We start from the raw sequence: 15,649 nt of genomic DNA, 5'->3' as shown, positions 1-15,649 counted from the left end.
TACCTAACCCTTAACTGTACCCCACAATATCATAATAAAAAAAATTGATATAAAAAAAAAACCTCACTGTTTGCTAGCATATCTTGCTTTGGAGAATGACACTCCCGCACTCCTTTTTGATAACTAAAAGTCATTCCCAGGCCTTGTACAAGGCTGACCTCCACGTGCAGGCCTGGCAAATCTAAAGGCGCCCACACTTCTGACCACAATCATTGGGCCAAGTCAAGTCAGACAGCATCCTCTTCTTGACTTTTCTCCCAGAGCCCTTTAGAGAAGCCATCTCTGCTAGGATTGCTTCATTGGGAGGATGGGCACTGGTGCTGCCCAGGGTCTTCTTACCCTGAAGGAGAAGACCCAGCGCTGATGTTGTTGGGCTCCTGAATCTAGCTGTGTGTTAAGTAAAGCAGAGACAAGAAATAGGGGGGAGGTCCTGCTGACAGCACTGGAGCTCCACAACCCCACCTGTCCAAGGCCTGTGATCCTGGATCATCCAGTCACATGAGATTCAGTACACTTTCTTTTCTACTTAAGGTCATTTTAGATGGATTTTTCTTCGGGAATTGGAATGTGGTCCTGGAGTGCGGTGTCCACAGTCCACTCCTGGACACAGTTGTGCATACGTCTGTGCTCTCTTCCTTACAAAGGCCCCTGGGTAACAGAACACTTTCTGGTGTTTTTTCTTGCAGAATCAGATTAAATTCCTTTTCTTAAATTATGTTTATTTAAATAAGTATATTTGGGCTCAAAATATCTTTAAGTGGTCTAGTTTGACCTCTCCTTCTCTATGACAATTGTTTGACAAGTGATTTTTTTTTCCCCCAAAGAACATAGACCCCCCCATTCAAGGCAACAACCACATCTGCTTTTTCTACACAGGATGGTTCCTTCATCTGTTTTTGACTGGGTGAATGCATTTATCAGTCAAGTGGTCTCTTATCTGAGATTACAGCTGATTTCCCAGTTATTCTTTCCTTTAAACCTGTGTCTCCCAGCCCTACCTAATAATAACACTCACAGCCCAAGTTTAAAAGACAGACTCAACTATTACTTTGTTAAACTCTGGCATGTCCACGTGGCTCTTTGAGCTATGGCCACCATAGCTTTGCTTATGGCCCCCACCCCTGCGTTGGGGAGGCGAATCTCTCTGTCTCTCTCTCTAATTAATTTACTTTCTAAATAAACTTTGCTTGAAAAAAAATAGCTTTGGCCCCCACCCCAGAGGTATGACATCATGTAAAATGGCACAGTAAGCAGCTCTGGGATTGGTCCTTCATTGTGACAATCAGAGAACTGGGGAGGTGGGGGAATGATCAGAACTAATGCTTTCAGAACTCTTTATGTTATATATATTTTACCATAAGAAGTGTGTGTGTGTGTGTGTGTGTGTGTGTGTGTGTGTGTGTGTGTGTGTGTGTGTGTGTGTGTGTGTGTGTGTATTTATATATGCAGACTCCAAACTCTTCCCCTGGTGGTTCTGATTGAGGAGGCCTGTGTTGGGTGGGAATCTACACAGGTGTTTCTTACCTGCCAACAAGGTGGTGAAAAATGCTGCCAGATACAAACTTTCCCCCCTGCAAGATGCTTGATGAGAGGCTCCTGGCTTCTGCATGCACTTCCCATTTGGTGTGTTGCTATAACGGGTGCTCAGTACAACTTTGTTGAGTGAACATAGGGGGAGATGGACTGGCCAGAGGACCTTAGATTCACGTGACCTCCCACCGCCTCCTTTATCCAGAGCCCGGTTGTTCTTTGTTGACTGACACATCCCAGTGCTGACTGTTCCAGCAACCTGGAGTCCCCTTCCTTTGGTCAAAGGGATTATTTTATGATTCATCTGGTGGTTCTGATTGAGGAGGCCTGTGTTGGGTGGGAATCTGCACTTTGGTGTTTCTTACCTGCCAACAAGGTATTGAAAAATGCTGCCAGATACAAACACTTGCCTCCTTGCAAGATGCTTGGTGAGAGGCTTACCTAATATTTTAACACAAAATGGCCTTTTGCTATTGAAAATCAAACCAGAAATAGAGTCAGCCAGTCCACAGTATCTCTAAGCTGTGCAAATTCATACCGTATTACCCTTATGTATTTTAGAACCCAAGTGCACCAGGAAAAAATACCTTTTTCATTGAAGTCAAGTAATTACGACTGAGGCCAAATCTTGTTCAATACAAAGAAATTACATGTAGCAAAATGATCTGGGCTAGTGTCTTTCAGCCAACAGGGAATTTTATCTGCAGTAATTTGCAATGCTTATTTTTAACAGAGCTTGTTAAAGCATGCAAGTAATTAAAAAATTCTTCATTACTAATATGTAGAATTTTAATCCTGGCAAATATTCTTGATATCTTTTTTCTCCTGCCTTCCAGTGGAGCCTTATTACAGATTTAAAAGTAAAATACTTTCTTATAGATATATATCTTGAAGGTTTTGCTATGAGAAGGAGTCCTCTTGTGCTTCTAACAGTCACTAGGACTTAGTGTCCTGAATAACTAACAATTGGTCTGAAATGTTGCCCAGGTTTTAAGAGGAATTATTTGCTGTGTTTCTGGGGCAATTACAACACCCCCACTGATTGATAATCTTGTGCCTTCCGTAAAGGATTTTGTGTCTGCATGTGTTCAACATGAGGCTAAAGATGTATATTAACTTGTCACCCTAGTTAACTAAATTACTCAAAGATGAACATTCTTAATAGTTAATTACTGCTATTTGTTAAGAATTTACTCTGTGTGAAGCTCTCAATAATTTCTTAGGTTCATTTAATTTTCTCAGTGACTTTAGAAAGTAGGTCCACTTATTATCTTCAGTTTGCGTAGGAGGAAACTGAGGCTGAAAGAGGCAAAATATCATTCCCTCTTGAAAGTGGCAAAAATGAGCAGGGTATGGTGGCTCACACCTGTAATCTCAGCACTTGGGAGGCAGAGGCGAAAGGATTGCCTGAGCCCAGAGTTCGAGACCAGCCTGGGCAACATGGCAAGACCTCGTCTCTACAATAAATCACAAAATTAGCTGGGTGTGGTGGTGCACACCTGTAGTCCCAGCTAGTTGGAAGGCTGAAGCAGAAGGATAGCCTGAACCCAGCAGGCTAAGGTGGTGGTGGCCGTGAGCATTCCACTGCACTCCAATCTGAGTGATAGAGTGAGACTCCGACTCAAAAAAATAAAAACAAAAGTGGCAAAACTTACGTTTGAGCCAGGTCCACTTGAATCCAATACGAAAATCTTGACTACCATGTTTGAGGTGGCTTTATCATTTTAACATGACACTATTCAAAGCCAAGTACCCCTGAACCTGCATTTGCAATTAAAACAGGCTATTCGTTGCAAAAAAAAAAAATGAGTAGTTGTAAATAGAGGCTTCTTCTACACAAATTCATAGTAAGTTACAGCAATCAAGCAAAATATTTTACCTTGTATATATGTGGTAGGGCTGGGGTATATGAGAGGAGCCGTGTAAATCTACTACAGTCTCATTCTGTGAGGAGTATGGCATGTGAAAGCCCTGGTTTTTTGTTTGTTTGTTTGTTTTGAGTTGGAGTTTCACTGTTGCCCAGGCTGGAGTGCAGTGACATGATCATGGTTCACTGCAGCCTTGACCTCCTGGGCTTAGACAATCCTTCCGCCTCAGCCTCCCGAGTAGCTGGGACTACAGGCACATACCACCACATCTTTCTATTTTTTTTATTTTTTGTAGAGACTAGGTCTCGCTATGTTACCCAGGCTGCTCTCAAACTCCTAGGCTCAAGCAGTCCTCCCACCTTAGCTTCCCAAAGTGTTGGGATTACATCCTAGAGCCCTGTTTAATAGACCAGAGGACATCCTCCAAGAATAATTGACTTGCTTTTGCACCTAATAATATGCTGACATTGGTCACATTGCTGTGTCCTAGTCCCTTTCTAAATCAGTATTGAGAGCAGAGCCCTAGTATTATTCACAGCTGAGTGATATTTGCCTCCCAGCCTTACACCATTCTGGGCCAGGAGCACAGACCTAACAAAAATCTGCCAAGGTAATGAAAATGCAATGTCCAACTTAAAGAGATGCCCTTAGATATTTAAATTCTATCACAGAAAGATGAACTTTTTTTTTTTTTAAGTTGGAGTCTCACTCCGTTGCCCAGGCTGGAGTCCAGTGGCATGCTCACAGCCACCCCAGCCTCAACCTGCTGGGCTCAGGTGATCCTTCCGCCTCAGCCTTCCAAGTAGCTGGAACTACAGGCGTGTGCCACCATGCCAGGCTAATTTTTTTTTTTTATTTATTGTAGAGACAAAGTCTCGCCAAGTTGCCCAGGCTGGTCTCCAACCCCTGAGCTCAAGCAATCCTCTCACTTTGGCCCCCCCAAAGTGCTGGGATTACAGGCTTGAGCCACCATGCCCAGCAAAAAGGTAAACATTTTTCTAAGCAATTCAGAGTAGAAGTTTCTCTGAGCATAGGAAATACCTTAAGCTTTTGGCCCAGGTGGAGAAGAAATCTTTGGCAGTAGGTGATGACTTCAGTGCTTAAGGGACTTGCATTTCTAACACTTCCCTAGGTTGTCCAGGATCCATGTCTGATTGACAGTATGACTTTGAGCAAATAATGCCCTCGTCTGCAAAGTGGAGATAAAATGTTCCCTGCTCATCTCCTGGGGAAATGACGGATTAAATGGCACAGAGGCCTTGTGTAACCTGAAAAGTACTATGTACCTGGATCTTAGTTAATAGTGGTTCCATTGGGGAAAGTAGAAGGATTTGAAGGATAGCTGGTGGTACCCAGAAAGAGAGGAAAGACATGCTAGTGGAGACAGAGAGTCAAGAGGAATGTTCAGTAAGTAATTAGCAACATGGACTGGAGTTTGAGAAGAACTGTATGTCCAGATAGAGATGGCTTCAATGAAAATGTTTCATTGATTCCCTCCTATATAACAAGTGTTCATTTGTTTACCATGGTTTTAAATACTTCAGTGATGCTTTGAGCTCTAAAGCAAAAATGGAAAGGTTTTTTTTTGTTGTTCTTGTTGTTTGTTTGTTTGAAGTTGCAGAGTAGATTATACTGTGCTGGGGAGGGAAATGGCAATCTATGCCTCTCTGCTCTAAATTTTGATGTCTACAGACACCCATAGGGGTGTCTGGGTTTTAAATCACGTGGTACTGAAAAGCCAACCCAAAATGACACATTGGTCAAGTTCTTATTTCCAGACATTCAGAATATTTATTGTTTTTTAATTTTCTTTATTTTAAAGATGTGGGGCACAAATCAGGGTTAAGTATACAAGTTGTCTTCATGCAAGTAAAGTCTGGACCTTCCTTTGGTCCCCACTTCACGTGGTTTGAAACCAGGTACCCTTATTGATGTTCTGTGCACCCTCCCTCTCCCCTCCCCCCACCCCACCCTCATCCCGGGCAGTTTCTGGCTACTGCGAATTTCTTTCTTATAGTATTATGGTAAATACTTATTTTTAATTTATTAGCATGGATTTTAAAAGAAACTATACAAATAATTCATGAATATATTTTCCTTGTAAAAAGTCAAAACACTTCAGATAAGGCCAAAGAACTTATGTATATATTTGTATGGAAATCAGGGCTGTAGTGTTCATGTCTTTCTCCATTCTATTGCCTCCCACCCCACAGTTCCTTCTGCTACTTGTGTTTGTCACTCAGTAGTACACCATGGTGATCTACTGATACTAGTATGTGTCCCTTACCTGCCGATATTGGAGGTATTCGGGTATATAAATACAGTGACATTTGTCCCAGCTTTCCCAGGATAGTTCCAGTTTTATGCCTGTATCCCCATCTTAATTTTTAATACTGCCATCTTTCACTCTCAGATGTGTCCCATTTTGTATAATAAATTGTACAGACAACTTTTATATGTTCCAATCATATGAAGAATTAAGCATTTTTCTGTAGCATATATTAGAAGTTACTGTGAACTGGTTTTGAGGGGAAAAAAGTCTCCTTTTGTACTTATATAGTAGAATATGGTAGGAAATTCTAAATTCTTGGAATGCAGCAATATTCTACTAACACTAAAATATTGGCATGAAATTACCTAGCTAAGTAAAATCTTATATACGTGTGTTTGTCAGTGATTCTTTTACATAGCTGGCAGCAAAACAGATTTACTGGTGGAAGAGTAGGTGATCTGATATGTAGTCGTGTAAAAGTAAACATCGGTGCTACAGTTCACTGAACACTGGTAACTAGGAAAGGCACAAAATAAAATATATCCAAAGGAATCCTTCTATAGTACATGCAAAATAAAACTAATACCAGTATCAAACTGTAATAAATTCCTCTGCAAGTAGCCATTGTGCATTAGAAGAATATTTAGTAAATATTGGTACACAATGATACACCCGAAAGAGTTCCTATGTCAACTCTGTGAATGCAGTAAAATTAACTATTTCCCAGAATACTGTAGTATTCAACAAGCAACAAGGAAAATGTTTCAATGAATTCAGATGGAAATTTGACATTTTTCTAAATATACCAACGTAAATCCAAAAGTATTTGTGAAATGCATCATAAATGTTTTGCTTTTCATTTTCTAAAATGCCATCTGTACTGCCTGAGTATAGGTTATTTCTCCTTATAACTGGCTATCACTGTGTTGGTAATAGAGCTCATAATAACATCAAACAATGTCCTTCAATTGTCCTTCACAATATCCTTACAGTTATTACTCTAGTAATTCCACTGCCTTAAACCGGGGAAAGAAAGAACGCAACTCAGCCTAGGCCAGCACTGTTAGGAACAGAGTTTGGGAACAGGGGACACTGCGGCTTCCACTCCTACCCCAGGCTGTCCAAGGGACCTGTCATCCCCCGGCTGTGTGAAGAGCTCCTATTCTGTGTGCCACATCAGAACTTTCCTAAGTCGGGATGTCCACCTGCCTCTGGTTATGCTTCATCGACCTCCCCAGCTCCCTGCTAATCTCCCAGAGTCATAGGCATGAGTCATCCACTGCCAAAGGTGAGGTCTGTGAGCCGGTAGGTCTAACTTCTGGACTTTCCACTCCCCACCCTGGGCATACACAGAGGATGACAACCTGGCTCCAAGAAGGAAGGCTCAGCATTTGAGCAGGGTGGCCCCTGGCCTAGATTTTGTGGATGTTCACTACTTTCTGAAACAATGAAGGCATGGAATGTGTCTTATTTGTGACCATCAAGTAAGATAGATATACTTAACTCTTTTTAGCAACTGCATAGCAAATGCACCACAGTTGGTTGAGCCATTTCCTTATTGGTGTTTATTCAGTTTGTTTCTAGTTTGCTACTTTATCAAACAGCACAGCCATGAATGGTCTCATACACATCTCTACATTCATATGCAAATGAGTCTCTACCACAGATACCCAGAAAAGTGGGATTGGAATTTTAATAGGTTCTTCTGTATCAGACATGCATTCAGCTGCTTGGTTAAAAAATTATCTAACTGTAGCTTAAAGAAGCAAGGGTTTGTTGCTTTCATGTAACGAGGGGTCCACAAGTTGGCAGGTCAACTTCAGGGACAGGCTCCATCTTTCTACTCCATTAGATCTTCATTCTAAGGATTCTCATGGTTCTGAGAAAGTGGCTGCACCCTCAGGCATTATCATAGGCAAGAAGAGAGAAGGTAAACAAGGCCCAAGGGAACAAGATCTGGGACTGTTTCTTTTAAAAAGCCTTCATGAAAGCCTCAGATTTCTACTGGGAAGTGAGGAAGGAGATGGGATAACAGATGGGGGGCTTGGGTTGGTCACACTGTTTGTTCATTTGCCTTTCAAAGGTGGCTGTACAAACTTACCCCCTAACCAGAGTTCCTGGTTCTTCCATACCATTCCCAGAACTTTTTTTACATTTCAATTTTTGCCAACCCAATTAGTTTTTTTTTTAATCTCATGTTTTAAAACTTACATTCTATAATTACTCAAGATAACACTTTGCCAGATAATTGCTAGACCTTTGAATTTCCCCTTATGTGAATTACATGGTCATATATTTTTTTTCCCTGCTTCTCTATTGGTTGTTCATTTTCTCTGTACGGATTTGTAGGATATATTCTGGGTGGTATATCTTATCGTATAAATTATGAAGAGTTTCTCTCTCAAAAAATTGTCTTTTAACTTTGTTTCAGTTGTCCTTTTAATTTTGATACCAAATTAATCATTTTGGGAGTTCTTAAAATATTTGCTTATGAAGATCTTTCCCATTCTGAAAAATATATATGTTATTTTAATTTAATAGTTTTAAGGTTTGTTTTAACTTTTAACTTTATCTAGTATTTGTGTTTGTGAATGATAGGAAGTAAGGGTCTAACTTTCTAAGTGAAGAATCGATTGTCTCAAGATAATTGAATTACTCATCCTTCTACCAAACTCATATTCTTTCTCCCTCCACCCCAAGTGTATTCATCTTTTACTGTGAAGATAACAAAATTTCAATTCTTTTTTTTTTTTTTTTTTTGAGTTGGAGTCTCACTCGGTCGCCCAGACTGGAGTGCAGCGGCCGCTCCCGGCCACCGCAGCCTCGCCTGCTGGGCTCCGGCGATCCTTCCGCCTCAGCCTTCCGAGTAGCCGGAATTACAGGCATGCGCTACCATGCCCGGCTGATTTTTTGATTTATTGTAGAGATGAGGTCTCGCTGCCCAGGCAGGTCTCGAACCCACGGGCTCAGGCAATCCACTCACCTCAGCCTCCCAAAGGCACGCACGGGATTATAGGCTGAGCCACCGAGCCCGGCACAAAATTTCAATTCTTAAGGATTTATAAGGTGATTTGTATCCCTCAATTTCTTCTAAAAATTTCCAGAGTATTTATATACATTGTCCATATGACTTTTATAATCAAATTATAGACTTCTATGAAAATCCTGAGAGTGTTTTTTAAACTAAACTTTGTTTTAATATTTCAGTTTAACTTTGAAAGAATTGAGAAGTTGTCTTCGTAGTTTTCTATGTGAAAGTCTTGGACATCTTTTGTTAGGTTTATTCAGGTAACTTAAAGTTCTTATTTCTGCTATTTGAATTTTTTACTATGCTTATTCTTTTTTATTTTTTTTTGATTTGGAGTTTCACTCTGTCACCCAGACTGGAGTGCAGTGGCCGCTCCCAGCCACCGCAGCCTTGACCTGCTGGGCTCCGGAGATCCTTCCGCCTCAACCTTCCAAGTAGCTGGCACTACAGGCGCGCGCTACCACACCCGGCTAATTTTTTTGATTTATTGTAGAGATGAGGTGTCGCCTGCCCAGGCGGGTCTCGAACATGTGGGCTCAGGCAATCCACTCACCTCAGCCTCCCAAAGGCACAGGATTACAGGCTGAGCCACCAAGCCCGGCTACTATGCTTATTTTAATGGGTTACTGCTGGTAAAGGAAGCATATCTGAATGCTATACCACTGATTTTTGTATCTACCCTACCTTGCTATATTGCTACAAGTTCTGCAAGTTAGCTAATTTTTCTTGGGGTTTCTAGGTAGATGATTTTAGCAGTCTGCAAATAATGGCTATTTTGTCTACGTTCCAATTTTTATTTTCTTTTCTTGCTTATTACTTTGACCAGTATAGTATTAAATCATAACAGTATAGTAGACAACATTTCTTCATTCTAAATGTGATGGGATTGCTTCTATATTCAAGTGTGATGCTCTCTGTAGGTTTCTGGTAAGTATACTTTACCAAGTTAAGGCAGTACTTAGTACAGAATATACTTAGTTGGCTAAAAGTTTTTATATGGAATGTATGTTTCATTTTATCAATTTCTTTATTGAAAAATGGTCAATTAATATAGAGAATTACACTGATAGATATTCTAAGATCAAACCATTCCAGATTCCTAAGATGAACCTTGCTCTGTTACTAAAATGCATGTTGGTTTTGCTAATTTTTTAGGATTTTTACTCCATTTGATAGTGAGATTGGCATTGTCCTCCTTTCCTTTCTCCCTTTCTCTATGTATTTTCATTCTTCTTAATCCTCCTTCTCTGCCTTTGTTCTCTCCCACTCTCCTAAAATAAGTGTGAGAGGTTCCTTTTCTTTTGGTCTGTCACCTGATGGTTTCTATTCTATAAAAATATATTCTCTTTTAGGAAGAGAAAATTCCAGGCTCTCTTTCTTACCATGGGGATACTGAATCAACAACAATACACAGGCAAATTTCCTTTATAAGAAATCCAGAAACCAGCTGAGAGGCTCCTACATGCCAGGCAAATACAAATCCAGCTACATCAAAGCTGGCAGGAAAATTCGTGGCACTCTTGCAGTAATCCCTTTCCCAGGCACAGAGCGAGAGGATTCTCCCAATTCTCCTGGATTCTTTCCAGGGAGAAAAAGAGAAGAGTGAACCATGCATCCCGCACTTGGGCTTTTCTGGGGGTCTGCCAAACGGACTAGTTTCTTTCTTGCCTGTCTTTGAGTGATGACAGGACCCAGCATATCCTGAGGAGTGGAAGGGTGGGTGGAAGGTGGGGGAAGCAGTGTGGTGGCTGAGAACAAAAAAGAGCCAGGCCCATGTGACTGCTTCAGAGGACATCAAGTATAGAGGACATGAAGTACATTAGACAACAGAGGAAGCAAGAGACTAAAAGTTCCTGCAAAAAAGAAATCAAACCCTCTAATTAGGAATCTATACACAAAAGTCAAGAGAAGACACATCCCCGGAAATGGCTGGCAAGGCCCTCAGAAATTCTAGCAGTGCTGACTGATGAAGGTCTTTCTCTGTATGATGCCAGTTTGTAAAGATTGGGGTAGGGTAGGTGCCTGTTTTTTTCAAGTGAGCAGATTCCAACACAAAGCTATAAGGAAAAAAAAGAAACATTGGGGAAAATGGCCCAAAGGCTCAAAATGTATCTCTAGAAACTGAGCTGAAAAAACAAAGACATATGAATTACCTGATAAAGAATTCAAAATAACTATTATTAAGATGCTCAATGAGTTCAGGAAAGCTAAGTGTGAATAAAATGAGAATTTCAACAAAGAGACTAAAAAGCTAAAAAAGAACTGAACAAATTTTGGAGCTGAAGAATGCAATAACAAAATCGAAAAATTCACTAGAGGGGCACAACAGACTCAGTCAAGCAGAGGAAACAATAAGCAAACCCAGGCACAGGTCACTGAAGTTATCCAGTCAGACGAGTGAGAGAGAGAGAGAAAGAGAGGAAGAAGAAAAAGTCAAGAAGGCTAACAGACTTACAGGACACAATAAGCAGACTAAAATACTCATTACGTTAGTTCCAAAAGGAGAAGAAAAAAAGAGGCAGAAAGTTAAATTTAAAGAAATAATAGCCAAAGACTTCCCAAATCTGGGAAGGGAAATGGACCCAAAGAGGATAAAACCCAAAGTCCACACTGGACTAAACCAAATTGTCAAAGAAAAAGAATTTTGAGATCAGCAAGAGAAAAGAGACTACTTACATACAAGGGAACCTTTATAAGAATTAATTAACTTTTTAGCAGAGAACTTGCAGGCCAGAAGGAAATGAGACAGTATATTCAGAGTGCTGAAAGGAGAAATTTTAAAAGGCCCACCAAGAAATACTATGTCTGGCAAATGGTCTTTTAAAAATGGAGGAGAAGCCGGGCTCAGTGGCTCAGCCTGTAATCCTGCACTTTGGGAGGCTGAGGTGAGTGAATTGCCTGAGCCCGCGGGTTCGAGACCTGCCTGCGCAACTTGGCAAGACCTCATCTCTACAATATATCAAAAATCAGCTGGGCATGGTAGCGCGTGCCTGTAGTTCCAGCTACTTGGAAGGCTGAGGTGGAAGGATCGCCGGAGCCCAGCAGGTCAAGGCTGCGGTGGCCGGGAGCGGCCACTGCACTCCAGTCTGGGTGACAGAATGAGACTCCAACTCAAAAAATAAAATAAAGTAAAAATGAGGGGAAATAACGACTTTTCCAGATGAAACCTGAAGAAGTTCATTACCACTAGACCTGCCTTATGACAAATGCAAAAGGCTTTTATGTTGAAACAAAAAGACCCAAAATAGCAGTACAACAGCATATGAAAGCATAAAGTTCACTGGTTAAAGTAAATATATAGACAAATACAGAATACTGTAATGCTGTAATATTGGCATATAAATCACTTTTAATTCTGGTATGGAAGTTAAAGACGAAAGTATAAAAATGTGTTAATGGGGGAGGGGGATGGGATTGGCAGTTGAGGGAAACTGCTAGGGGAGGGATGGGCATACCTCGTCAAAAAGGGTACCTGCATAATCAACGTTTGTATACCTACCCCTGAATTGTACCCCACATCTATATATAATAAAAAATAAAATAAAATATTTTTAAAATGTGTCAATGGATGCACAATATAAAAAGATGCAATTCATGACATCAGTAACAAAGTTTGAGATGGAATAAAAGTGTGGTGTTTTTGTACATGATTAAAGTTGTTATCAGCTTAAAACATATAACTATAAGATGTTTTATGTATGCCCCATGTTAACTACACAATTTACAAAAAATCAAAACAAAGGAAGACAGCAAGAGAGGAAAAGAAGGGCAAAAGACTACAAGACAAGCAGAAAACAATTAAGAAAATGGTGATAGTTCTTTTTTTATCAATAATTAAATATAAATGGATTAACATCCCCAACCAAAAATCATAAAGTGGCTAAGTGGATGATAACAAGATCCAACTAGATGCTGTATATAAGAGACTCACTTTAGATTTGAGGACACATACACTGAAAGATGGATGGAAGAGATGATGGAAAAGATATTCTATGTAACCAAAAGAGAGAAGGGTGGCCATACTTAGAAAAAATAGACTTTAAGTTGAAAATCGTTACAAGAGACAAAATACATATAATGATAAAAGGGTCAATTCCCCAAGAAGATATAATAATTATAAATATATATGTACCTAACATCAGAGCACCTAAATATATGTAGCAAATATTGGCAGAACTGAAGGGAGAAATAGACCACATCACAATAATAGTAGGAGATTTCAATAACTCACTTTCAGTAATGGATAGAACATTTGGACAGAAGATCAATAAGGAAACAGAACTTGAATAATGCTATAAATCAAATGCACCTAATATATACAAGACACTTCATTCAACAGTAGCAGAATACACATTTTTCTCAAGTGCACACAGAATTGTTTCCAGGATAGAGCACAAAACAAATATTATATAAGAAGATTTTGAAATATTCTTAAATTTCTTTTTGTTCTTTCATTTTTTTGTTTTGTTTTTTTGAGTTGCACTCCAATCTGTTGTCCAGGTTGGAGTTCAGTGGCACACTCACGGCCACCCCAGCATTGACCCACTGGTCTCTGGCAATCCTTCTGCCACAGCCTTCCAAGTAGCCAGAACTACAGGTGTGCAGTACCACGCCCGGCTAATTTTTGATTTATTGTAGAGACAAGGTCTCACCAAGTTGCCCAGGAAGTTCTCAAACCCATGCACTCAGGCAATCCACTCACCTCAGCCTCCCAAAGTGCTGGGATTACAGGCTGAGTCACCGAGCCCACCCCTTAAATTTATTTTCTAACGACAGTAGAATGAAACTGGAAATCAATAGCAAAAGGAAAACTGGAAAATTAATAAGTATGTAGAAATTAAACATCACCTACTCTTGATCAACCAGTGGAACAAAGAAGATATCAAAAAGGAAATTAGAAAATATCTTTAGACAAAACAGAAACACAATGTAACAGAACTTATTTGATATAGGAAAAGTACTAGAAAAAAATTTATAGCAATAAATTCCTACAGTAAAAACAAAGATCTCAGGTGGTGGGGAAGATGGTGACCAAGCCAGTCGGAAAATTTTGTATATGTGCTGGTGAGCAAGTGGACGTGTGAGTGGCTGACTGAGTGAGAGCTAGGGAGCTAGCAGCCAGGGCTCTCCTGGTGCAGCAGCTGTTGGCACAGCTGCTGAGTTTGGACCCTAGTGATTCCCGGGACACAGAAGCTGAGCAGCATTTTCTTTTTCTTTTCTTTTTTTTTTTAAATCAACAAACCCTCCCTGGGAAGAAAATGCTGGGAGAGACTGTCTAAGTGGGGACTCGTGAGCAAGTGGCCAGGCCCCTGGTGCACCAGCTGGTGCTGCAGCTTCTCTGCTTTGTCCCTGGCTCTTCCCAGGTTGCAGAAGCTGAGCGTCATTATTTTTTTTTAAACGAACAAAAGTTTTTCTGTGAAAAAGTGGCAGGGAGAAACGATTGCCCCAGACTCTCCCTCACCACTGCAGCAGGAGAGAGACTGTCGGCTCCTGGCTTTGCCTCACCACTTCAGTGCCTGGCAGGACACTAGCAGCAGGGGCTGTGGAGTGAGTCCAGATGCAAAGTTCCATGGAAGAGGACAAGAGAGGCACACCACCACCATCTTGAAGACAGGGCAAGAACGTGCTCTGACTTGCTCACCATGGAGCAACAGATCCGATCTCTGTGACTGGTGGATCAACTACTCAGGGATTGATGGTGACCCAAAGGGAATATCCTGAAAGCACGAACTTTGAAGGGACCTGGCGAGTGCTGAGTTCAAGGCATCCCACACCCCACCCTATAGGCCAATATCCCTTATGAACATAGATGCAAAAATCCTCAATAAGATTCTAGCAAATTGGATCCAAAAACGCATCTCAAAAATCATCCACCATGACCAAATAGGCTTCATCGCCAGGATGCAGAACTGGTTCGACATCTGCAAGGCCAGAAATGTCATTAAATACATCAACAGATGTAAAAACAAGAACCACATGATTATATCATTAGACACAGAAAAATATTTTGATAAAATCCAGCATCCCTTCTTGATAAAAACCCTCAAACACCTAGTATAAAAGGAACACACCTCAAAATAATAAGTGCCATCTACGATAAACCCACAGCTAACATATTGCTAAATGGACAGAAACTGGAAACTTTTCCCCTGAAAACTGGAACAAGACAAGGCTGCCCATTCTCATCCCTCTTGTTCAACATTGTGTTGGAAGTCCTAGTTAGGGCAATTAGACAAGAGAAGGAAATCAGGGGTATATAAATAGGAAAAGAGGAAATCAAGTTATCCCTCTTTGCTGATGATATGATGCTATACCTTGAAAATCCAAGAGAATCTGCCAAAAACCTGCTTGCACTGATAAAGGACTTTGGAAAAGTCTCAGGGTACAAAATAAATGTGCAAAAGACAATTTTATTTCTATACACCATCAACAAGCAGGCAGAGACCCAAATTAAAAGCACAATCCCATTCACAATAGCTACCAAAAAATAAAATAAAATAAAATACCTGGGCATCTTCCTAACCAGAGAAGTAAAAGACCTTTACAATGAGAACTACAAAACACTGCTCAAAGAAATCCAAGAAGACACAAACAAATGGAAAAATATCCCATGCTCATGGATAAGAAGAATCAACATTGTTAAAATGTCCAACCTACCAAAGGCAATCTACAGATTCAACTCAATACCCATTAAGTTACCAACATCATTCTTCTCAGACCTGGAAATGACAATACAGAAGTTCATATGGAAAAATAAATGACCACGAATAGTCAAAACAACCCTTAGCAAAGGAAACAAAGCAGGTGGTATCACACTTCCAGACTTCAAGCTTTACTATAATAAGGCTACAGTAATCAAAACAGCCTGGTATTGGTGCAAGAACAGGCATATAGATCAATGGAACAGGATAGAGATTTCAGAAGTAAAGCCTCAATTTCTCAACCAATTCA

The sequence above is a fragment of the Carlito syrichta genome, unplaced genomic scaffold (assembly GCF_000164805.1).
Source record: "Carlito syrichta isolate Samal-C Ts95f unplaced genomic scaffold, Tarsius_syrichta-2.0.1 Scaffold308119, whole genome shotgun sequence".
Lineage (NCBI taxonomy): Eukaryota > Metazoa > Chordata > Mammalia > Primates > Tarsiidae > Carlito > Carlito syrichta.
This window is presented reverse-complemented; position numbering follows the sequence as displayed.